This window comes from Candoia aspera, chromosome 3 (assembly GCF_035149785.1).
Source record: "Candoia aspera isolate rCanAsp1 chromosome 3, rCanAsp1.hap2, whole genome shotgun sequence".
Lineage (NCBI taxonomy): Eukaryota > Metazoa > Chordata > Lepidosauria > Squamata > Boidae > Candoia > Candoia aspera.
This window is the reverse complement of record NC_086155.1, coordinates 45,838,821-45,862,915: the sequence shown is the minus strand read 5'-3', so window position 1 is coordinate 45,862,915 and position 24,095 is coordinate 45,838,821. Positions and strand designations below refer to the sequence as shown.

Sequence of the window (24,095 nt, the reverse complement as noted above, 5' to 3'; positions counted from 1 at the left end):
GAGACTTGGCCAGCCAAGAATCACAGGCTGGGGGGAACAAAACTAGTCTTTTTATAAAGACAGGAATGGGAGTTGCTCCTTTGGTTTGAAATCAAAAGTGAAGCTAAAATGATTCAAAGGAAATGTCTTTCAAGCTCTTTCCACTATATTTTTCTCTATTCAAATGACTAATGTTCTGATCATTAAAATATGCAGTGATGGTTTACAAAAACCTTCCCTGTAAAACCCTTCAGATGTCTGGGGACTTGATCTTTCAGAATTCCCAGAAAATACAAGCAATAGCCATGCTGTCTGGAAATCTGGGAACTTGTAGTCCCCACACATCTGGAGGATGCCCAATTGGGAAAGTTGATTTACAACCATTTTGCCATACCCACCTCCCACTGTAATCAAAGAAGCCACAGGACATTGCAAAAACCAAGTCAAGATTGTGATGGTGGTTTTCTATCTTCTGTCCCTCTTGGTTGTTTCTGCATTCCTGTTTGTATTTGTCATTAGACTGACTGCTATTTTTTATATATTAATATTTACTCCAAAATCATCCTATTTTTTCCCCCTGGCATTATTTTGGTTGGCTGTCTTATGCAATTGTATATTGCATTCTCCCAGGAACATTTTTATATTTGAAATAACTTACAACTAAGTGATCAACTACAGGGATATTGGTAAATTCCCAAAGCAAAACAGTCTTGTCAGGATCATTCTTAATTTTTGTCTCAGTTCACATTCAACAATGGTTAGCAAGGAAATATCTCATTATCTTGTCTCTACACTGAGAACAATTCATGATTTAAAAAGTTAGGCAAAGTAACTTTTGCAGCCATTGAGGGTTAATTAAACATAACGTTGCCATCAAAATGTTACATAGAACACAATTCAAAGGGAATGTGAATGGGTATCTTTAGGTAAAGCGTTTGAGGAATATCAGGTGAAGCCAATACAGGTTTAATAAAACTAATGAAAATATCTAAGAGAGAGGGTCATTATCCAGATAAACTTAGGTTTTCAGAGGACTCACATGAAGTAATGTGAGTGAGGGTCCTGACAGAATATATAGGGAATTTGGGGAGATGCCCATATTATTTCAATAAAATTAGCAACTTCACTCTGGAAGGTGGTTTTTCACATGTCTGCTTGAGGGCCTTATCATGTTGGGTGGTATTGATCTCAATATGTCTTTAGCTCTAGGACTTTGTGAATGTTGGTAGATGTGTGTAAAGCAAGAATGGGCATTCCATGAACCCCACCAACATGTCACTAAAATGTGATTGCAAAATAATTATTTTCAGCTCTGCAATTTTTTATCTTTTTCATTTTTTAAACCAAATTAACCCTAAAATAGATATATTATGAGAGCCAATCTGGTGTAGTGGTTAGAGGCACCAGGCTAGAAACTGGGAGACTGTGAGCATTAGTCCCACCTTTGGCACAAAACCAGCTGGGTGATCTTGGGCCAGTCACTCTCTCTCAGCCCTAGGAAGAAGGCAATGGCAAACCACTTCTGAAATCTTGTCAAGAGAACTGCAGGGACTTGTCCAAGCAGTCACCAGGAGTCAACACTGACTTGAAGGCACACATACACACACAAAAAGTTATATCATGCTTCTTGAAAGCTTAATCAATATTTGTGTAATACCACCTTCTTTTGCCAAATAGTTTGGTCTCACTGCTTCAGTGATCCTGGGGCCAAGTGTTATTACAAATGACATCTTTATGATCCCAATGCTAAATGCCATGCTAGCTGAACATTGTGGGAGTCACAGTATGATGCTTATATTCCTTTCTTACAAATAGTTACAGACAAAAAATATACAGAACATACATGTTGAGGTGAATTCTCCAGGACCAGGAGAGATGAATCCTGATTGAATCTCAAAAGGTTATGCATACTTTCAGCAATAACCTAGTTTGTCCAAAATACATCCCCCACCAACAATACAACAATACATGCCCATTGAATAGATACTGATAAGGGCATATCTGTGTTATAGTACATGGACTTTTGTTTCAAATAATCATGCAGTGACAATGTGTATAATCAGGTGTGTGATCAGGTCAGATGAACAATGGATATCATTAACCTGATACAAATACAGAATAAATCAGTTCTTCTTTCCAGATGAACAGGACATGTTGAACCAAAGAAGGCACGAAAAAGTTTCAGCTCCTCTCTAGATGATTGACATTGTGTTAGAAGAAAAAGAAAAACACAAAAGCACAGGTAAAGTGAAAAGAAATGTGGAATAAATGTAATGATTACTTTAAGCAGGATAGAATATAACCTAGCATGCATATTAATAAAATTCATATAACAGCTAGAAGCCCAAACTTAACCTACAAGGGGAGGCTTTAAATAATAACAGTATACTTAATTATTAGTCTTGTGTGCTGCCAACCTCAAAATGGAAAACAGAACATTTACTGATTCTTAAATCTAAATGAGAATAGTAGGAACAGGAAATGCCTATATAACAAAGAACAGAAGGTTGGGGTTATCTATTTATTTATTTGCCTAATTTATATAGCCTCCCATCTCACAAAGCAAGCAACTCTGGGCAGTGTACAACAGAGCTAAAACAATTAATAAAAACCTAAAACCATTATCATTATTAATTATCAAAAAACATTAACAACTATAAAAACAGAGCTAAAAAAAAATAGTAACAGTACCACCTTACTAGTTCACCTGTCCCCTGAGGTCCCCAGGTCTGCTGGCATAACCTAGTCTTGAGGGACCTTCAGAAGCTCACAAGTAATGAGACCAACCCCACCTCGGGGGGGGGGGAAGATTCCATAACATGGGCACCAGAGCAGAAAAGGTCCGCTGCCTAGGGCCTGCCAAATATAGCTCCCTGGTCGACGGAACCCGTAACATGCACTCTCTAATGGATCTGGTGGGATCAGGAAATGACATCAGGGAGAGGCAGTGCCTCAAATAGCCTGGTCCCAAGCCATGAAGGGCTTTAAAGATCAACACCAGCACCTTGAATTGGACCTGGAAGCAAACTGGTAACCAATGCAGCTTACAAAGCAGAGGTGTAACATGTGTTCTACCAGAAACACACATAACTGCTTGCGCCACTGCATTTTGCACCAGTTTCCAGATACTCTTCAAGAGCAGCCCCATGGAGAGTGCATTGTAGTAGTCCAACCCAGAAGTGACCAGGGCATGAGTGACTGTGAGTAGGGCCCCTTGATTTTGGAATGGGTGCAACTAGTGCACAATACGAAGTTGTGCAAAGGCCCTCCTAGCCATGACTGCCACCTGCTCATCAAGCAAGAGCTGTCAGTCCAGGAGGACCCCCAGATTGTGTACAGGGTCTGTTTGGGGTAATGCAACCCCATCCAGCACAAAAGATGATATAGTCCTAGAACTGGAGGGCTTCAAATCCCAAAGCCATTCAGTCTTGCCTGGATTCAGTTGAAACCTGTTGTTCCCCATCCAGACCCTCACAGCCTCCAAAAAATAAGACATCTACAGCATCGCTTAATTCACCAGGAGTGGAGATGGGTATCATCAGCATACTGATGGATGAGCTCACCCAGCAGTCTCATGTAGATGTTGAACAGGAGAGGAGAAAGCACCAACCCCTGTGGCACCTCACACAGTAGGGGCTGAGGGCAGGATCTCTCCTTCCTGATCACCACCAACTAGAATCAACCCTGGAGAAAGGAGGTGAACCAGCACAATACTGGGCCACCCCCCCCCCAATCCTGAGTCAATCCAGAAAGATACCATAATCAGTGGTATTGAAAACTGCCAAAAGGTCAAGTAAGGCAATTATGGATGCACTGCCACCATCCCACCCACACCAGAGATCATCCAAAACTGCAACCAACACTCTTTCCATTCCATACCCAGGTCTGAATCCTGACTTTGGATCCAGATAATCTGCTTCATCTAAGGTCCTCTGAAGCTGTTGCACAACCACCTTCTCAATCACCTTCCCCAAAAAGGGGAGGTTGGATAGTGGACAAACCATTCCCAGATAACTGGGCAAGACTCCACCCTCTCCTCCAGACCTGCAGCAAGGCCAGCATCCAACTGCAAGTGAATCCAAGTGATTTTGTCTGACAGATGTTGAGCAAATTCCTCCACAAGTCCCTGATGATTCCCCACACCCCCTTTACCCAAGAGGGCTTGTGTCACCTGAAACAGGGCTGCAGGGTGGCAATCTGTGGATGCAATAAGGGCAAGAAGTACTGGCGGCTCTCTTAATAGCAGCTTAATATACTGTACATCAAGTTCATCCTTAATTAAGTGCCAGTGGCACTCTAGATATCTCTCCTCTCCTTTCATCTCCCTCAACTCCTCTGTAAACCACAGAGAGTGATGGAATCCCTGAGAGGGGAGAGGTAACATGGATATGATACGATCCAAAGCCTTAGCCGCCCCCTTATTCCAAGTGGCAACCAAGGCTTTGGATGGACTGTGCAGCAGACCAGCAGGAACAACCCTCAGCTCCCTCTGAAACCCAACTGGGTCCATCAGTCACTGGGGGTTTATAGGTATAAGAGGGACAAGGAACCGATTGCACTGAGCAAGAAGAGGAACCAAGGCAAAAATTGTTGGCACCAAATGCAAACTTAAAACTTATAGCAGTGGCAGAAATACATGAAAATGGTTTAGGTACTGTTTCATAAGGTCATTCATTAGATCAGAGGCATACAAAAGAATATGCTCATGTCCATGAACAAGGAGATCATAACCAAGCCAGGGGTTCTCAATACTTTTCTTCACAAGATACCAGCAATTTATTATATATTTGTAGAAATAATTAGTACCAGCAATTTATTATGTATTAGTAGAAATAATTAGTGGAAACAATTAGTATTTCAAAACTAGTATCAACAGAACATGGAAGATTTAAAAAAAAACAGTAATAAGAGCAAATCAATCCAAAAAATCAGGGGTAAAAAGCTTAACCATTCCCATTTGGTATTTCTGTTCATAAATATTTTTCAATGTTGATTTTTACAATCAACCTCCTGTATTACTTTTAGTCCTTTTTTATGCCATTATACTCAGTGGACTTACATTGACTGTGCATATATAGAGCTATATATGTATGTCCATATATACAGCTTGTGCATTATAAGAGATCATGGCCAGGCATAAACATTTTTTTCTGTAACTGAGATAGCAGCACCTCAGGATTATAGCCATATCTCTCTCAACCTAATTTCAAGGTTGCACATAGCAATATTGTATGGGCAGTGCCAACTGTGCAAACATATCCCAAAGTGAGCCTTATTTCATTTTGTAGTCAGTATATTGGAGAAAATGTAATTTCATAGGTATGAAAATTCTGTCAAACTGGAAAATATCTATCACCTTTCACCCATTTCAAAGCAAGGGCTTAAGCATTGCAGAAACATGTAAGCTTTTTTATATTTCTGGATAGATAAAAAAATAATACCTTGCTGGTTTCCCTCTACTTTATCCTTTGGCAAAGGCTGATGTGGTACAGTTGATGCTTGCTCCTGGTTTCTCACAATTGTGGACTACAGAACTAGTTTACTGATTAAGTTAACTGATTTTTTTAAAAGTTTGATTCAATAAATCACATGATATAAGAGGACTTTACACATTAATATGTAGGATAGAAAACATGGAACCATGGAATCTAATAACAGTCCAAACACAGAACAAGAACCCAAGTTCAAAACATAGGTTGGAGAGCAGTTTTAACTGGAATCTTGGTGACTTCCAGCCCAAGCTCAGAGGAGGTTAACCGTACAATAAATAATAGCAGCCTGGTGGAAAGTCAGTCACAATCTGACCTGGAGACAGCATCACACAGGATACTAAAGATGGTAAAGCAGATCTTTTGGTTTTTAGAGAACTTCTTTGAATTTGGGAAAAATCTGTGCTTTGGGGAAAAGGATTTGGGCAAGGGGAGAGGGTGTTCCTGAATATTCAGATGAAATATTCTATTAAAGGAAAGCTGTAAGCGTAACTCATATACTTGATAATTTTAACTTCACATTTCTTCTCAGTGTATGTGGGTCTTAAGTAATATATTTTGTTTTATTTTAATCATGCTCAGTCATGTCATAGAAGGGGGGGGTAGTGGATAAGGTATTGGTTGGACTTGGACAGAGGAGACCATTCACCAATGAGGCTTACTGGGGGACTTTCTCACTCTCTATCTCAGTCTACCTTACAGGGAAATTTTGAATATGAAATGGGAAAATCCTATGTATACTTCACTGAACTTTGAGGGAGAAAAAGTGAGATATAAATACAGTAATAAATACAAACATAATCCTACTTCTCTGTGTTCTTTTACAACTGAAGAACAGCCTTCAAGGCTCAGGCAGCTTGAAGATTTTTCTGCTTCTTCCCTCAGAGCATGTAAATCTGCAATCAGTCAAACTAAACATCCAGCATAGGGATTTTACTGGTAGGAGTTCTATCTGTCTGTGGCTGTACAACTGATAGTACATTAGACTTTTTACAGGCTTCATGTATTGGCAGTTTATGGCCCTGACCTAGATTGGGCTAGTAATACCCACACATCTCTGGGCATTATTCAATATAATTGTCTCCTCCATATAATATGAGTCTTGATCAAATACATTCTCTTGTTGGGAGCCTGAAACTTCTTTGTTGGTGAAATAATTGCTGAATGCAACCCCCTTGCCATAACATAGACTGCCAAACTGCATCTGTTGAACAAGTCTTTTTCTGGTAGTGGACTCATTACAGACTGACAGAATCTGCAATTCCAGGTAATTCTACTGATGGCTTCTACAGCCTTTCATACCTAGTTAAACAAAAGCAACAGAGAAAAAAATGGAAAACAGCACTAGAACTGCCAAAGTCTATCCACTGGCAAGCATAGCACCTGACATTACTGCTAGAGCAAACTATTTGTGGGCAAGGACCCCACTTAGCAATTTTGGGGAGGCTGGGAGCTGTAATGAGGATGGAGCCATATGGTCATCCTTTATTGAAACTTTGTGTAAAACTTCATGTCTATGGGCATGCATCTATCTATCTATCTATCAGTAGTCCTCGAGTTATGACAGCAATTGGGACTGGAATTTCTGTCACTAAATGATGCAGTCCTAAAGCACAACATTGTGTGACTGCATCATTTTGTGATGGCAATCCCTGCAGTCCCCATTGCCATCATTAAGTGAGGATCATGGGTCATTAAGTGAGCACCTCCTTGCAACTTCCTGCTGGCTTCCAACAACCAAAGTCAGCAAGGGAAGGTGCATGAGGGTGCATAAGTGGCAGTGGAGGCATGGCGGGGCTTGGGATGGCTGCTGCCAGGTGGGGGAGTGTGCGCGAGGGTGCGCAAGTGGTCAGAGAGGCAAGGTGTGAGCAAAGCAGGGCTTTAGGTGGCTGCTGCCAGGTGGGAGAGGGTGCATGAGGGTGTGCAAGTGGCTGGGGAGATGTGTTGTGAGTGTGGCAGGGCTTGGGGTGGCTGTGGCCATGTGGGAGAGGGTGCGCGAGGTGGCCAGCAAGGTGGGTAGCCAGCAAGGTGCAGCATGAGTGCAGAGGGGCTGGGGGAGGATGTGCAGGTAGAGCAGACTTACCCGAACAATTTATGACCTTCCCTGTTGGCTTCCCCAATGACTATGCTTGTGGGAAGCTGGCAGGGAAGGTCACAGATTGTGATCACGTGACTATGGGACTCTGCAACCATCAAGTGCAAGCTGGTTGCCAAGTGCCCAGATTGCTATCATGTGACCGCAGGGGCATTGGGACAGCTGGAACTTCAAGGACCAGTCGTAACCATCACTCATTCAGTGCTGTCATAATTTCAAACAGTCGCTGAATGAGTGGTCATTAACTGAGGACTACAACTATCTATCTATCTATCTATCTATCTATCTATCTATCTATCTATCTATCTATCTATCTATCTGTCATCTATTATCTTTATCATCTTCTTCCTTATGAGAACCAGTGAGCCAGTGTGGTGTGGTGGTTGAGGTGCTGGATTGGAGTAGGGAGACCCAGGCATTAGTTCTCCCTTAGTCATGGAATCTTAGGCTGGGTTACTTTGGGTCAGTTACTCTCTCTCAGCCCTAGACGGAATTTGAAGAACGTCTTAAAAACAGAATATTCCAAGTCATTATTTCCAAACTACTTGTAAGTTACCCATATCATCATACAATTGTTCAATTGTGAATAAAAAAATAATGAAATGTTTTGGAATCTCTTCCAGTAATATTAATACTTTAGGAACTTCAGACCCAGCTAATGCATCAGACCCACATTCTTATCAAGAAATGCTATGGTTCCATATATTGCCACTGAGCAGTCAAAATTGCAATTGAAAAACAAAGACTTCATGCCTTTTTTGCCCATGAACTCCAGAAAAATGCCTTTTCAACAATCTGAACGATTGGATTATCCCATAATATCAACTTCTTAGGGGAACTCCAGTCAATTGTACATTAAATGCACAGCATTTTCCAAATATATCGTGCAGCTTTTAATGCAACTGAATTATAACTAAAACTAGATTCTAGCAATATATTAAAGGGACAAGATAATAGCGTTCTAGCTGTACTGATAATGAGTTTTGAAATAAACCCCTTGAATTCCAGGAAGCAATAGAAGTGCTATAAATAAAAAGCAGGAAAATAAAATTCTCCATCTTCATATGAAAGTTGTAATTTTGATAAGGAAATTCAAGGAGTCTGACTATCCTATAAAAACTTGCTCAGGATCTGTCATGCTCCTCGATCAAATGTTCCCAGAACATCTTATCGTACTCACATTGATTTTGGTGCAACTCGTGTCAGCTTGCGAGTCAACCAGCAGGGAGGGGAACATGCTTGGAGGGTGAATCATCCTGTTTAGACTACCACCTTCCAGCACCAAGGTCATCCACAGAAAACCATTACAGACAACTGCTGGCACAAGAAGGAGGGGTGCATAGCTAAGGGGGCAGTGGGGAGGAATTTGAATTCACTGAGATTTTAAACTGTAGAAACGCGTGGGAAATTTCATTTGCAACTTTTTCCCTGTATTGGATGCTTTGCACCATTAAAATAGATTTCTAAGCAAAAGCTTATGAGTCATAATTGAATGAGTGCATGAGCGTTCCAGTCATCACAGTTTTGTTGTTGTTTATTTGTTCAGTCATTTCTGACTCTTCGTGACTTCATGGACCAGCCCACGCCAGAGCTTCCTCTCGGTCATCACCACCCCCAGCTCCCCCAGGGACGAGTCCATCACCTCTAGAATATCATCTATCCATCTTGCCCTTGGTCGGCCCCTCTTCCTTTTGCCTTCCACTCTCCCTAGCATCAGCATCTTCTCCAGGGTGTCCTGTCTTCTCATTATGTGGCCAAAGTACTTCGGTTTTGCCTTTAATGTCATTCCCTCAAGTGAGCAGTCTGGCTTTATTTCCTGGAGTGTGGACTGGTTTGATCTTCTTGCAGTCCAAGGCACTCTCAGAATTTTCCTCTGACACCACAGATCCAAAGCATCGATCTTCCTTCTCTCAGCCTTCCTTATGGTCCAGCTCTCACAGCCATCTGTTACTACTGGGAAAACCATTGCTTTAACGATGCAGACCTTTGTTGTCAGTGTGATGTCTCTGTTCTTAACTATTTTATCGAGATTTGTCATTGCTCTTCTCCCAAGGATTTAACATCTTCTGATTTCCTGACTGCAGTCAGCATCTGCAGTAATCTTCGCACCTAGAAATACAAAGTCTTTCACTGCTTCTACATTTTCTCCCTCTATTTGCCAGTTATCAATCAGGCTGGTTGCCATAATCTTGGTTTTTTTTGAGGTTTAGCTGCAAGCCAGCTTTTGCACTTTCTTCTTTCACCTTCATCATAAGGCTCCTCAGTTCCTCTTCGCTTTCAGCCATCAAAGTGGTATCATCTGCATATCTGAGATTGTTAATGTTTCTTCCAGCAATTTTAACTCCAGCCTTGGATTCCTCAAGCCCAGCATGTCGCATGATGTGTTCTGCATACAAGTTGAATAGGTAGGGTGAGAGTATACAGCCCTGCCGTACTCCTTTCCCAATCTTAAACCAGTCTGTTGTTCCGTGGTCTGTTCTTACTGTTGCTACTTGGTTGTTATACAGATTCCTCAGGAGGCAGACAAGATGACTTGGTATCCCCATACCACTAAGAACTTGCCACAATTTGTTATAGTCCACACAGTCAAAGGCTTTAGAATAGTCAATAAAACAGAAATAGATGTTTTTCTGAAACTCCCTGGCTTTTTCCATTATCCAGCGGATATTGGCAATTTGGTCCCTAGTTCCTCTGCCTTTTCTAAATCCAGCTTGTACAGCTGGCAATTCTCGCTCCATGAATTGCTGAAGTCTACCTTGCAGAACCTTGAGCATTACCTTACTGGCATGTGAAATGAGTGCCACTGTTCGATAGTTTGAACATTCTTTAGTGTTTCCCTTTTTTGGTATGGGGATATAAGTTGATTTTTTCCCAATCTGATGGCCATTCTTGTGTTTTCCAAATTTGCTGGCATATGGCATGCATCACCTTGACAGCATCATCTTGCAAGATTTTGAACAGTTCTCTCATAGCTGCATACCCAAGGTTATCTTGACTCCAAATTATCCCAAAGTAAAGAGCCAAAGCAAAACTTGAAGCAAATAAATAAAAACTATGTTTAACTAGATTTTATTTCATAGTGTCAAGACCCATTTAGCTGGGCAAGATCAAGGAAGCAACAACTCTACTTATTTCAGCAAGATATCTTTAATGCTAGTCTGTGGTAAATACAGAATCTTGGAAATTGTGGAAGGAATTTCCTAGCCTCATTTACGGTGAGTTTATTAAGGCTTCCCAGATTTCTCTCCTCCTGGGCTAAGCTGCCATTTATGAGATAAACTGTTAACTACCTTGCCTACTATGCTTATTGCTTATTGCTCTTCCATTCTTTTCTCAGCCTCCCCACAATTTCTCACACACAGAATCATAAAATGCCTAAATTGGAAGGGACCTTATAGGACATCCAGTTCAACCCTGGCTTATTGCAGAAATTCTCTAATCCAGTGTTTCTCAACCTCAGCCACCTGAAGATGTGTGGACTTCAATTCCCAGAATTCCCCAGCCAGCAGACTGCTGTCATTTATTGCTTTCCACAGTGTTCTGTTTTGCACACTAACATGCCCAGCTCCTCATAGCGCTTGGTTTTCAAGCCCCTTATCATCCTAGTAACTCTCCTCCTCAGCTTGTTCTAGCTATTCCATGTCCCTCTGAAAGTACAGTCTCCAGAATTGGACATAGTACTCAAAGTCTTGTCAAATCAATGAAGAATACAGTGGAAGCATCACTGCCTGTAATTTGGACATAATGCTTCTATTAATGCAGCCAAGTTCATATTGGACATGTAGCTGCATTGCACTGCTTGCTCGTTTATGTTAATGTGTTAATGTTCTGCTTTTCCTTCAGAGCTTTCAAGGTGGTATACATGGTCCTCCTCCCTTTTTTACCCACCAAACAAACATTTGAGATAGTTTAGGCTGAGAGTTGGTGACTGAACCATGGTTATTCAGTGAGTTTTAAAGCAAAATGGGACCCTTGAGTCCAAATCTTCCCAGTCTTAGTCCAACACCTAACCACTACATAACATTGTCCTAAAAGGATTTGTATCAGTAGATATATCAATAAACAAAAAAAAATTGAGAATCAAGAATATGGAAGAAGATAATTATCTAGACCTCCTGTAAGCTTGTTTTGGTACACTTTACTATACATGTTTGCCTTGGAAATCTATTATGCAGTAAGGCAGTTTAAAAATTCTGATTTGAAGGACAAAATGTAATTAGAGGTGTGTGGGGGTGTGCATTAAAAATTGATATGGAACACCTTAAAGTGGCTATAACTGTTCATAGAATCAAAAAGCTGTACAGTCTCAGGAAAATATGTGCTTAGTTTAAGGTATAATCCATAGTTGCTATGTACATGACCCTGGATTCTCTGATCATAGATTACCCTTTGAACCTAGATCTCTGTACTGTCCTATTACGCAGTACTGTACTCACTCCTACTTTAGTAGTCCATACTCTGTTGAAACACAATTCACCCTGTCCTAGAACAGTACTCTTTTAACATTTGATTTTGCCAGCCAGTCCAGGTGGGTAATGCTAACAATTTGTAAGTTCCCCCAAAATGTCATGCAAAGTTGCAAGAGAGAGGGGGGGCTGGGGAGGGAGAGAGAGCATGCCTCAGATTGCACAGTTAATGTAAGATAAAACAAATGAATTGTCCTGGAACTGCAGACATAGCGGGAAGCATATTCCATGCAATGATACTTATATTCATTATTCATTATGACTTTTTGCACTAAAAAAATAATTGGAACAGCTGTTTTGTGCAAGGACGGCTTTGCTGGATGCACTGCAAATCCAATGGAAATATGCATAAAAAGACTAACAAGCAAATAAATAACAACACTGTAAACAGGGCTAAAGAAAATCTAGATGGGCTCTTTAAAGTATCTATGGATAGTAAGCAATGAGGATTTATTTGTATATCTAGAATCTTTCTGGCACCACAGGGTCTGTTTCTGTGGTGTGATCCTCAGGCATGTTTGCTGCATAAGAGAAATCAGTAGCAGATCCAAAAGCTCCACTCCCAAGTAGCATAACTTCTAAACCAGTTTAGGGCCAACTGGGAACCTCTATATGAATAAACTGCATCAGGCTGAACTAAGATTGTCAGGTGAGCATGTATGTCAGGTGAGCATGTATGTCACTGTGCTATCCCCTATTCCTTTCCAGAGAAGGAAAAAAAATGTCTTGAGAAATCTATTAGAGTGATGCATTCATCTGTGCACTCCTTTAGGACCATTTTTATGGCTGTTCCAAAACATTTCATGGTGTAATGCAACCTCTGAGTTAGGAGTTTGCAACAGGGTTAATTTGTTGAACTAAGCCAAAATAGAGCCCCAGAGATGAGGCAATGTGATCTAAAAGGTGAAAACTCAAAGGAAGAAATGAACTATTGTTACAGACAGAGAAGTGACAGGATAGATTAAAGATTAGGGTCCTAAAATTAGCTAGAGTGGTGGGTAGATGAAAACTTACAGATAGGATGGGGAATAAAGCTTAAAAGGAGTTTTCCCAAAGAAGTAAAAAAGCAGAATGAGGTAAACTGAAATAGAAACAGGGTATAAACAAGAGCAAGCCACATGTATGTGCAGAGAGACATGTGCAGGAGGGGCACAGAGCAAAGATGAAGCCAGGCAGGCCAGCAGCTGCAATGGGAAGGAAGAAGCAGAGGGCAAACCAAGCTGGCAGGAAGATGGCAGTGGAAGTAGGAGTCTTAAAGGGAAAGGGAGAAGCCAGAGGGAAAAACAATTTAAAAAGAAAGAAGCTCGAGAAAAACACAATTGAGAGAAAAAGAAGCTTTAGGAAATAGAAGTAAGAAGAGAAAAGGAATATAGGAAAACCAAGTTAGTGTAGTGGCACAAAGGAGGAGGCGGAGATATTTCTCCTTACAACAATCTGCTTGGCAGAGACAGGAGACACCGAGATGCCAAGAAGTGGAAACAGGAATTTGGTTGGCAAAGAGTGCCCCATGGAGGGAGAGTGGCTGGCAGAGTCAGAGGGTGGAAGAGCGCCTAAGAGAATAGCTTGGGACTGTGGCCAGAGCAGCCAAGATGGGCAGCAGGAACAGTGAAAGGGAAAGAGGAGAGGAAAGTTCAAGGGTTGTACAGGCCTGGCAGCAAAACATGGTTGGTGCCAGAGAGTGAAGAAACATTGTGGATTGTTTAGATGAGAGAGAGGATCAGCCTGTAATGACTGGAACACTCAAGCTTTCACTCAGTTATGATTATAAGAGATTGCTTATAAATATATTTAATGAAGCAAAACATTCAGTACAGAGAAAAAGTTGTGAATGGCATTTCCTGTGCGTTTCTACATTTTAAAATCACACACTCCAAATTCCCCCCTCCCACTACCCTCTTAGGTATGTGCCCCCTTCTTCTCGTGCCAGCAGATGGCTATAATGGTTTCTCTCCTGATGACCTTGGGGCAAGGAGCATCTAGCTCAAACAAGATGATTCACACTCCAACCCGGCTCCCCCTCCCTGTTGGTGACTCACAGGTTGACACTGGTTGCCGGAAGATGGATGCGAGTCCGATAAGGTGTTCTGGGAACATTTGATTGGGGAGCGTGACACAGCCTATTTAACATGCACTGTAGCATTAGGACTGCAAGCTTCCAAGGAGATGCCAGTTTCAGAGATAACTTTGAAAGGGGTGCTAACTCTGAGAGTGTCAGCCTGCACCACTGCATGCACTTTGATTCCCAGTAGGGTTTCATGTTATACCTACTCCAGTGAAAAGAACTTGAAGGGAACCGTACCAGGGTTTTTCTCTTTTAACTGTCTGATTTCTGTAAAACCACTGTGGTGGTCACTCTTATTATTATTGGATTTCCCAGGGAGAATTTGGAAATTGATTTCCATAGAACTCTAAACTGGGCAGAGGCATTACTTGCTGCCAAAATTAATTAAAGCAAAAAGTGTATAGGAATTGGGGAGAGTTCAGTGGGGTTCCTGGGGAAACCAGCTCCTATACTCAAGGGCTCCAAGTTTAATTGGAGGGACTACAATAAGTAAGTTCTGAGGATCTTTCTTGAAATGTTGTGTTAGAAGAACCAAGCCACAGAATGGATCCTAAAACAGAAATCTTGGGTTAGACATTCTAACATGAGTAGTAGTCATTTTTAACAAGATGATGATGATGATGATGATATGGTCATTATCATTATCATTATCATCATCATCATCATCATCATCAGATTGTTGGTGAGTTGGAAAAGGAAAAAGGATTTAGAATGGTGGTCCAGCTGGAGAAAAGCTATGCAAAGCTACTATTTATTTAGGTCACAAATGAAAAGGAACATCTCAGAAAATTGTTTCTGTCTTGTTCCCTCAGAATGTTTTGTAAATGAGTTCTGGAAGCCATGAAATTTTCAATAGTACAATAATTTGGCCTTCCTACTTCTCACAGTGTGTTTCTATTAATTAGCTGTCTGAATACCTAACAGCAGTCAAAGCTAAAATAAACTCATGGATGGTGGAGTGTCTGACCTAAAGTCATAGATTGTCCTATGTTTCTTTTAAACAGTGTCTAGCTGGAAATAAATGTTCTTAAGGAAGGTAATGTGGTAAGAGGCACTTTCTAGGTGTTATACATAGAAATTCTGAAAATTCAGGAGAAGAATATGATTTACATACACACACTGTTAAAATGCATGGTTGCATCAAACCATGCTATCTTTCCTTTGTGTGAGAAAAAGAGAAAGTGTTCTCCAACTTTGATCACTCATGTGGGAAAAGAACTCCTTGACCAGATAATTTGTTTACAATGGAAGCTAAGCTGGGAAGCAGGAAATCTATCAGTAAGCTTATGTTGCAATTAGACATTTTTCCTTTTTTCAACTGTTAAAAGCTCAATTTTAACAGGATCCGTTCGATCAACCCACCCAAGCGATTGATGGACCCAGTAGAGTTCCAGAAAGAGCTTGGGGTTTCCCTGAGGATCTAGAGGTCCTCGTTGCTGTCTGAATGGTTGGGTGGCTGGGGCCTTGGCTTGTATTGCTCCTATGTGGCCTCTCCCTCTACACCAATCCTGGGGTGCACCTTGGGTTACTGAGCAGCTCTGGGAGATGAAGCTCCAGAAGAGACACCTAGAGTGCTGCTGGAGGAAGACTTGAAGTGAGACTGACTGGACACAGGTAAGAGCCCATATTAGGGATTACCTTGTGGCAATAAGGTTGGCAAAATGTCAATATTTCTTTGCCTTTATTGCATCTGCTGATAGTCATCCAGCAGCCCTGTTTAGGGTGACCTGTTCCCTATTGAGAAGGGATGGACCCATGGAACATCTGCTGGGCCATTGTGAAGATTATTTAGGCTATCTGGTGGATAAAGTTGTTAGATTCACTCCATCCTGGACTCTGACTGGGCAGAACAGGCTGAGGTGGCTGGGGTATGGTCTGGTGGTATGAGCTGGGATGAGTTTCAGCTGGTGACTCTGTGCTGTGCTCAGCCACCTGCTTACTGGATCCAGGCCCCTCCTGGTTTGTGAAAGCAACCAGGGAGGTGACCCATGGTTGGGTCCATGCAGTAGTGTCAGCCTCTTTGACGAAGGGGGTGGTGCCTCCAGCCTTGAAAGAGGCAGTGGTTAGGGTTAGGGTTTGTTGATAACCTGTGGCAGAGCCAGGATAGTGATGGTTCATCCATCCTTGGGCTCCTTGATCTCTCAGCAGCTTTTGATACAATCGACCATGGTTTTCTTCTGAGCTGGCTCTGTGGGCTGGGGATTGGGGGCACCATGTTACGGTGGTTACTGTATGTGGGGCTGCCCTTGAAGACCACCTGGACGCTTCAGCTGGTCCAGAATGTGTGTGTGTGTGTGTTTCTGGTTATTTGTTTTTAAATGTTTTAAGCTGCCCAGAGTCACTGGGAATCAGGTGGCATATAAATTTAATAAACTACTACTGCTATTATTATTATTATTATTATTATTATTATTATTATTATTATTATTTTCTTAGTGGGAACCTTTCAGAGGCTGCTTCATAGTTTGTTCCAGAGATGAATGTGGCCAAGCTGTCATGCTTCACTCTTTATGTAGCCTCCATTTATCTGGAATCATTTTGGAATTAAATTTTAGTCTAATTTCATGTGTTTCCTCCTCAATTATTTATTGAATAGTTATTTATTTATTTAGTTATTTTAATGCAAATCATTTTTATTTTACAATTAGTTCATACCAGCCAATAATAAAATGTTAAAATGATTAAACATCATATTTTCCAGTGTTAATCAAATGACCCAGCAGTAGAATAGGAAATTAGTGCATAAATCTAATTAGTTGATTAGGAATCTCAAAGCCAACAGCAGTCATTAAAAAAGAAAAAAGCCACATGTGAATGAGTGAATGGAGAAAAGCAATGTTCAGTAGTCCAAATGGGGGGATTTGACAATACCAAGTATGGATCTAGATAAGTTTTCCTAGGAAACACATTCCATTGAGTTGGTACCATTGCTGAGAAGCTCATGTGCCAAATGAGTATGTGGAGCAGTACTTAAGATGTTGATGTGTCTGTAGGAGCGCTTAGGAGAATGGGAAGGAGAAGGTAGTCTTAAGGGTATCCAGATCCCAAGACAGCTAAGGCTTTAAAGGTAAGAACCAACTTTATTTATTTATTTCACTCATATGGTCACCCATCATATATACCATAACCCTGGTCAGCACACAAAAACAATGAAAAAAACCATTAAAAGCTGTAAAACGTAACCAAAATTCCGAGCACCCCAAAGGTAACACTTCCCCACACATCAGCATTCAATGTTACTGAGCTTCAGCCTCTCTCTACCCCAATGTATTTTGAGTTTAGTCCAGAAGTGAACAAGGAACTAGTATAAATTAAACAGTACTGGAATAATATACTCCAGTCCATCAGTATTTACAAGAAACTTGGTGGTAACTTAAACCAATCAAAATTTCTAGATACTGTTCAGGGCAGACCCCATATAGTCTCAAGCCTGAGGTTACTGAAAAAGCATAACCAGGTCTAATTATGCAGCAACAGTCCCACACCTTTTATGCTCACATCTAGAGTAGGAAAAAGTGGGGCTACACCCTTCATTTCACTTCCAAGATCTGTGCATGCCTCTTATTTGTTTGTGTACTAGCATTAACATCTGCACAGGGAAAGCCCAAGCTTGAGTAGGTATCATGCATAGTCTATTCATCACAGAGAGTCCACGCAATGTGATTGCATTCCTTTGTTTTGTTTTTATTTATTGCATTTAAAAAAACATGTTCAAAACTGACAAGGTAATAATTACAAGCAAAATATATGATGCATATTTTGTTTTAAAAAGAAGTGAAACAAAGAAATTGTGTGGAGTCATATAATCGCAGACAAAACAGCTCAAGGAAATTTGCCAAGAATTATTTGAAGGTCCTCCTTGCTCTCATGTTGAAAGGAAACTAGTTCTAATGTTGACAAAGAATATAGAATGACAATTCAGTGCTGAAAGCACTTGTAGATTTGTCTTTCCAATGTTAAATATAATTCTTTTTATAATTCCCACCATGCCCAAAATATCCAAAACTCTTGATATATTGATTCATTCACTATTTTAATGATGAAGCATAATAAACCATGTGCTTATGGCAATTCCCCACTCCTGATAATTGTGTGATATTTTGTCACAATTCACACATAAAAGGGACACTCATATGTGTGCAAACAGACTGTGTTTCTTTTCTGAATGGAAAATAATTCAGCTCACTTTTTAATATATTTTAAATGAAGAGAACAGGAGTTTCTTCTCTACATGGGGATGTGGGGGGGGGGGGGATTGTGCCGATTTTGAAGCGCGCAATTGCCTAGAGAAATAAAACACTTGTTTGAATGTTCTTCAGATGGCCAGGTAGTTCAGCGGGATGGCAATTAGCATAGCTTGTCAGGATAATAAATATTTCATCTCGGCTTTCCACAATCTTTAGGTAGGGAATAACCTTCCAGATCATGGCATCTGTTGCTGTAGATGTTCAAGGCGGGTTACTTTTCTTGGCCTTTTTGTAATACAACCTTACAGCAATCAACTCTAAATGTTTATGCGCTATATCTGACACCTTTGTATCTGATCTTTCCAGGAGATAATTTGAAGCATCACAGAACTATTGTAAAATCAGCTGAACCAAAGAGGACAAGTAGAACTCCACAAGTACAAGTCACAAGGGGAGCTCTGTGGTGCCACCTTCAAACCTGGGAAAAGAGCTATCATCTGCACAAAGCCTTCAACGCTGGAGGGATGGGCAGGGGATCTGGGCTGTAACCACATGAAATCAAGATGAGTGTGTCAGATGCCTTCCTGAGGGCTATTTATGTACCTCTGATTGATTCCCTGCAACCTGTAATTATTTTAGCTGCATTTGTTTTCATGCTGTGTGTACAGTTCACTCTCAGTCAGATTAATGCTTATTTCTGGGCTGTTAAAGCCACTTTGGTTATGGTGGGAAGGGAAGAGCCGCCCAGGCTCTTTGTGTGCCTCAACAGGCAGCAGATGTGGAGACCCCAGGGAACAGCTTTTAGCAAGGGTAGATTTTATTGTGCTGATTCTCACAATCCTTCCTCCCCCAAATCTCCTGCCTATTAATTCTCTCTTTCAAATGATACTCCTGCTTTTTGTTAATGATTTAGGAATCACTTTCTTATTTCCCATATTTTCTAATCTGGAGAATAGGAGCATTGTGAAGAGGCTATACTCCCAAAGCCCATGGCATTCTAGGAGTTAAAACTAGAAAAACTCCACATATCTGGGCGGCACCAGGTTAGAAGGGACTGCACTGAAGCACTGAATTATAGCCACTCTAGCCACAGGCTTAACAAGAAGTATCCCTTTAGTGACATCTCATAACTTCAAGCAGCCAGCTCTGCTTATTGCTTGCTGTAGACTTATCAATTCCTTTGTCAGAGTAAATTGTCAGTCATAGAATATACTGAACCTGTACGCCTCCTTGCCTCATTCCAGAGTTATTCTCAGAACGATCTGACAAATAAGTTATTTGATACCTTTTTAATTCTTTTTTGATATACTTTCCCAGTTGAACAATGCAGGGAGGTGGATGTTAATTTGGCACATTCTGTCCCTCCAATGTGCACCAGTTCCTTGTAATATTTTATGAAGAAATGCAGACCTGGGTTTGGGAATGGAGAAAGGAATGAGTGAATTATTAATGGAGAGTTTCAGAAGGGATTACTCAATCCTGAGAAAGAAGAAAGAGTGAGAAAGAAACTCAAAATAACCCTGCCTTGATTTTGTTTGGTATAACGTGGAGTACAGAGAAACTCTGACAGGCTTTTGGGATTCTGTTAATATACCCTGCAGCAAGAAAGAGCATTGCTGTGCCTGTTTCTTGACCTTGCCTACCTCAAAGGGCTGACATGTCTGAACCTCTGTGCATAATTGTATATACAGAAAGCTCTTCTATGAATTCAATTTTTCTAGGGATTTCTCCCCCAAACAATACAGGGAATAGAAGTTAGTACACACATACCCTGAGAGTGTCATTGTACATGTCTTAAAAATAGTGCTTGAATTTCTCATTAGGACTTTATTATTCCTTTTCCCTGTTTTCCTCAATCATTTCCAGTGAGTCCCAGTAAGAGATGATCAGCTTTTGCAACTTTTGGTTTTGATTACTGGTAAGCATTATATATTAACTGTGTTTTCAACATGTACTGCATTTTCTTCTTTTTTTTACTGTTAACCATCTAACAATAGGGAGCTAGTGAGTGTCAAGCTGATCTGCTGGATTTTGGAGCAGGTTGTTTGATTTTTTGCATAGGGTCATGAGGTTTTCTTGCTGAAGGGCTGTGTGTTTTCTTATTTACTTGAGCACATGATTTTAAGGGGAGGGGCTTACAGCAGCAGCAGCAGACGCACTGATCAGGTGACCAACCAGTAAGTGGAGCCACTTTCCTCAGCTAACGGCCGAGTCTCAAAAAGGACTGTTTTGAAAGAAGACAGGCAGCTGGGAATTCACATCAAACAGGAGCAGGGGCATTTTAGGATGAGGAAGAAGCCAACCTCAGATCCTGATGAAAGGATGGCAGCTGGTGAAATGAGAGTCCTGACTGAATACATTACTTGTCAAAAAAAAGAAAAAAGAAAGAAAAAAGGAAAAAGGAAAAAGACCCAGCAAAAGGGAAAGCTGGATGGCTTTGTATGTGAAAAAGCCATGAGTAAAGAAATCCATGTCTTGAAATATTCAAGTCCTATTGAAAGTATCTGGGTAAGATTAAAGGAATTAAGAACAAAAGTGATATTATCACTGTGGGAGCTTACTACAGGTCATCTACTCAACAGGATGAAGAAAGGGCCTTTCTACATCAACTGACCAGGCTTTTAAGAGGAGAGGTTAAAATGGTAATAGAAGATTTCAGCTATGCTGATATTTGATGGAAGACTAACTCAGGAGTGGGAATTACATCATTTTATTTTTCAGAAAGTAGAAGAAGAAACAAAAGCATTAGTATCCTGGACCTAATTCTGACAAACAAAGAGGAATCTGTTGATGGATGGAAGGAACAGTTTCCTACAGGGAAAGTGACAACATCATATTGAGTTTAATAAATTAGGAGATGAAAAGCTGAGAAATGTTAGTCATATAAGTTGGACTTCAGAAAGGCAGATTTAAATGAATGCAGGTAAAATTCTAAAGGATGAACAGTTCAAAAGGATGGGAGATGCTGAAAATGGAGATACTGAAAATACAGGTACAAAAGATCCCCATAAGAAGGAAAGAAAGGAAAAGCTTTAACAGTCTGTGTGGTTGAGTGGTAAGGTCACTGACAGGCTAAGGAGCAAACAATGGATATACAGGAAATAGAAAAAGACCTGATTGCTAGGGAGGAGCAGATTCTATTAGACTGAGCCTGTCAGGGTGGAGTCAGGAAGCTAAAGCTCAGAATGAGCATGATAGCAAGGAATGCAAAATATATCAAGGATTTTGGGTGCAGTGGAGAAAATAAACCCAACAAACAAACAAAATGGAGACTGAACTCCTTTGCCTAATCCCATCAGACCCACATTGACCCTCGCTGCCCCAAAGCCCCCTACAATCCTATCTAAACCAAAGAATAGAAGCCTCCCCACAAGCTCACAGTCAGCCCTGTCTTGGCCAATGGTATTCAACTTCTTTATGAGTGATCTAGGGAATAGAATGGAAAGATTACTTATCAAAATTATAGATGATATCAAATTAGGGAGAGTAGCTAATACATTTGAGGATAAAAATCACAATTCAAATTACTTCAGTAGTCTTGAACGTTGGGCCAGATTCAATCGGTTGACAATTATGACAAATGTAAGTTCCTGCATCTGGGCAAAGAAAGATCAAATGCATAGGTACAGGATTGGGGATTAATGCACATAAGAAGTATCTAGAAGTACAAATGGATTACCAGAAAGCACTATAATACAGGAACTAAAAATGTCAGTGTCATCTTAAGCGTGATTTAACAGAAGCCTCGCATCTATATCACAAGACGTAATAATTTTACTGTACTCTTTGCTTGGGCCACACTTGGAATGTGTCATGTTCTGGGCATCATGCTTTAAAAAGACATGGATAGAACAGCAGAAGGGAGAGCTGCCAAGATGATAAGTGGTATGGAAATCAAGTCCTATGAGAAATGGCTAAAGGGTTGGGTGAGTTTAACTTCCAAAGGAGAAGACTGAAAGAAGATATGATAGCAATCTACAAATATCTAAAAGAACCAGTGTTGATATTTAAAGAAAGGAGATTCATGCTGAATGTTAGGAGAATTTTTTGACAGGAAGAATTGATAAGCAGTGGAACAATCTGTCTAGAACAGTGGTGGACTCCCTGAAACTGGAGGTCTTCAAATGGAGACTGGATGGCCTCCTGCTGGTGATGGTTTAGCAAATTCCTGCACTGAGTACATATTCATACTTTCTATGATTCTACCATACATACTATTCTTTGGTAAAAGGACAGGGTAGAAATCTAATAATAATTAGCACCTTAAGTTTAAAAAAATAAAGACTGGAAAGAACGCACCACCTACCAGCCACTTAAGGTACCGTTTGCCAAGTGTCAAGTTTTTCAGAATTTTATAGTATGCACAGAGAAAGAGATCACTGTACACAAGGCTAAGTATTTATAGGGAATTATGAAAAATATAATCCAACTCATCTGGGAGGCATTAACTAAACTAAAAAAAATATCTCTGTGAAGTATTTCAAACTGCTGAAAGCTATAGAAATGTTGAGATGACAGCAAAAGTGAATGCAATAATAATCATCATCATTAATTAGAACTGCTTTATATCCAAACTTTGAAAGCAGTTTGTTAATAGAGACAGCTTTTCATTGATGATGCCCTGTTTTGACAATTGCATCTTCAGGCAAATTCATTTGGTGACAAAATTGCTGACTTTTAAATGATACAGCCAAACTCTCCTATTTATTTGAACTTTAGAAGCAGTTGACACTGCTTGGCTGCAATTTTTTTTTTTGCAGATGCTGTCTACTGATGATGTGCAAAATGGTTTGAGTGGGAACACTCTCATGCTCAAGCTGACCATTTTCAGCATTTTGATCTTGAAACAAAGCATCTGTATTTTAAGAGGTGTTTTGTTTCTTTTGTTCAAATGGAAGAAAACAGATGTTTTGTTCTGTAGTTGAAATCAGTGTTTTGAGTCATTATGGGCAACTTGGTTGGAGCATTGTCTTGTACCTTGCTATTGGGCTGCTATTTATTTAGATAGAGAAGCATAGAATATACCAAGAAAAGTACATAGGCATGTCTGGGAAGTCCCCAGGAGTTGAGTATTTGACTTGAGGGAATCTATCTTTGCTTTCAAAATCTCCACCTGTTGCTTACTTAGTAGAATTAATTCTTCCAATTAGGTGTCTTATTTGTGTGCTGGTGGCTATAGCACTGCTATTTGGCACATACCCCCATTAGAGCCTCAGGGTAAGAAGTGATAGTCCTGTGTTCTTCTGCCATAGCTATTTCTTTCAATTGTTTCTCATAAGCATTTTTTTAACAGTTTCTTCTGTCATTCTGCCTGAAAGTCAGCTAGCTGTTAGCACTCAACATGGATTCTGCTACTATCTAAACTTTTGACCTTCAGTTGAAAAATAAGGGAGAAATAGGCATTTATGGCTTCCTGTTGTTTCCTGTTTGCTAGAACAGTCAAAACATTTCAAATTTTGGTCTGATGGAACATTTCAGAGAGGCTGTTCTGCAAAATGCATTTATCATTTTGTGCACATTCCTGTCAACTGTTTATTTATGGTAGGAAGAGCAATACTTGGTAAACACAAATTCAGAAGTACAAGATATAAAAGTCAATGCTTTGATTTCAAATTCCTTCAGAATATTTTGATCTCTCCTCAAAAATATTGAATAACTCAGTACTATTATGCAGAGTTGATAAGACTGCTGGGTAGAAAATGTTGGAATTATCAGGGGTCAACTCAGCATTGTCTCACAAGCATAGTAAAGGGGGTCTCTCTAGCAAACACATCTCTATTGTGCTTGTGGGATGTCACATGGGTCACCTGATTTCCA

At 40.4% G+C, this 24,095-nt stretch overlaps 1 long non-coding RNA gene across 1 annotated transcript; it reads left to right on the top strand.

Annotated features, from left to right (window-relative positions):
- Positions 1–17,076: 17,076 nt before the first annotated feature.
- Positions 17,077–19,490, top strand: LOC134494846 (uncharacterized). The gene is made up of 2 exons (XR_010067709.1): positions 17,077–17,158; positions 18,645–19,490. It is a non-coding gene; the product is annotated as an uncharacterized LOC134494846 (long non-coding RNA).
- Positions 19,491–24,095: the final 4,605 nt, after the last annotated feature.